Source organism: Belonocnema kinseyi, chromosome 4, assembly GCF_010883055.1.
Source record: "Belonocnema kinseyi isolate 2016_QV_RU_SX_M_011 chromosome 4, B_treatae_v1, whole genome shotgun sequence".
Taxonomy (NCBI): domain Eukaryota; kingdom Metazoa; phylum Arthropoda; class Insecta; order Hymenoptera; family Cynipidae; genus Belonocnema; species Belonocnema kinseyi.
This window is the reverse complement of record NC_046660.1, coordinates 62,388,870-62,391,311: the sequence shown is the minus strand read 5'-3', so window position 1 is coordinate 62,391,311 and position 2,442 is coordinate 62,388,870. Positions and strand designations below refer to the sequence as shown.

General features: G+C 34.7%; 1 protein-coding gene across 3 annotated transcripts in view; it reads left to right on the top strand.

Moving 5' to 3' along the window:
- The window catches only part of LOC117171760 (PRELI domain-containing protein 1, mitochondrial), a 31,744-nt gene that overhangs the window by 5,972 nt on the left and 23,330 nt on the right, over positions 1-2,442 (top strand). The gene's annotated exons all lie outside the window — the stretch shown is intronic.

Sequence of the window (2,442 nt, the reverse complement as noted above, 5' to 3'; positions counted from 1 at the left end):
TACCAGTTTTAGGTTCCGACGGCTTTTTTTCTAGAATAATCAATATTTTGTCTTAAAAATTTGAGAAATGATAGCGAACATGCTAACGGACGTCCCCGCACATTTTATTTGTGTTTTTTTTCAAAAAATTTTTTGATAATGCTAACAACGTGTGTACATTTGGAGGTTATGTATGTTACAATTCTCCTGTGCGTTACTACCAAACTACACATTATTTTTGGACGAAAACTCTGGACTTGCAAATAAACATAGTAACTAATCTCCCGACACTAACCCTTTTTGCAGGCAATCATAAAAGTTTATTTCATAAATAATTTCCAGATTATTGGAAAGGCAGAGATGAAAAACGATGTAACCTCAAAATAACACATATGCATAAAATTTTTATTTAGCACAATAAATTTTTTTTGTTATTATTCCTCAAAAAAGAGTCCGGGGACGTCCGTTATGATATTTTATAGCATCTCCGAATTCAGTTTTTAAAAATTTTCATTTTTGTGGAAAAAAAGCCGGGGAAATTGTAAGTATCACATGCCCTTAAAGCAGGTGAAAGTCTTTGCCGGGGATGCGGATGTGCAATTGCAACTGATTCTATATCCTGTAAAAGATGTGGTGTCTTCTACCACCCTGGCTGCACAAACCACGGCAAAAATCTCCCTATAGGTGTTTTTACAAAATGCTGTGAAACTCGGGCAAAGTCACCGACACCAACTCCATTAACCAAAGAAGACATCGCTGCTATGTTGCAAAATAATAATGGTATTTTGAGTAGAAATATCAAAGATGAGATTACTACTGAGATAAAAGATCATATCACGATTCGATTAACTGAAGCTAAAAATTATTTGACGAAGGAAATAAATCAATTGAACGCAACAATCGAGAACATTATCCAAGATGTAGCTAAGCTGTCCTCTAGACTTGATTCTGCGGAAGCAGCTATCAATGAACTCCAAGAAAACTGTGATCAACAAGCCAGGGAACCATCTTCCACAATCTCACAAGATACAGGTAATAAGATTATTTTAAGCTCTATAAAATAACTAAATGAAAGAGAGTGGAGAAAGAAAAATATAATAATCTTTGGTTACACTGACCCTCCCACTCAAGTGAACAATAGCATAGGTGCTTCGGATGCAGGTATGCCAAACAATAGTGATAAAATGATCACTATAGCTGCAGATATTCTATCTAATTTAATGGATGTCACCCCTTCTATCAAAAGAGCTTATCGCGTCGGTAAACGTTCACAGATACCAAACAGACTGAGGCCTTTGAAAGTAGAACTACATTCGGTGGTAGCTGCAACGGAATATTTAAAGAAATTCTCCATTCTACAGAAAACGAGCTTATTACCAGTCACATCACAAGGTCTACAAATACGAGCAGATATGACAAAACTACAGCAGCAGGAACTGAAAGGTACATTGGAGATACTGAAAGAACGGAAACGGAATGGGGAGTCAGATTTGCATCTAGCTTGGTCTCAAGGTCAACCAATAATAACAAAGCATACGAAAACCAAGGTATCACCATCAATCCAGTAATGTCATCAGCCGAGGTTAAGGATTCCACGAGTGTATTTAGTAAGAATTTAAATAAAAACAATATATTATGTATTTATTACCAAAATACACGCGGATTAAATACTAAGGTAAGGCAAGTTAGAACTTTCCCTGATTTATATTCGTACGATATATTTGCATTAAAAGAAACATGGCTAAAGCCTCACATTTGTTCTTCAGAATATGTTTTTGACCAGAAATTCACTTGCCATAGGCATGATCGTGAGCATGGAATTGGGATGGGAGTGTTGGTAGCAATAAACAACAAATTTAAATCGCTTGCAATTAGTGTAAATACTATTATAAATTATATACCACAAATAAATATTGTCGCAGTAAAGGTCTATCCAAATTGTACCTATTTCATAGCAGTGAATATTTACACACCACCTAACTTAAAGATTAGTTCTTTTTCAGATTTCTTACAAATTTTTGAAGGTTGTTTCTTGCACTTTAGCGCTCCAATCCTAATCTTAGGAGATTTTAATACCAGAAATTTTTGGTCGTTTCAAAATGGTTTATTATTCGACATGAAATCATCTCTATTCAACTCTATAATTGTAAATCTAGAACTAACACAAGTTAATAATATTGTTAATAAGGATGGGTGATGTCTCGATTTAGTTTCTTCGAGTCTCTACCCCGGTGAAGTCAATTATACTGACCCTATGGTTCGTGAGGACCCATATCATCCAGCACTATGTATTAACCTTGCCTTTTTTAAATTTAAATCTAAGAATAACTTCAATCTCACAAGCTCCAGCAAAGTTAGATATAATTATATGAAAGCCGACATGGATAAAATATCAACTAAGATAAGAGAATTAGATTGGATTAATATGTACAATTTTACAGACGTAGAAGAAGCGTGCGATTT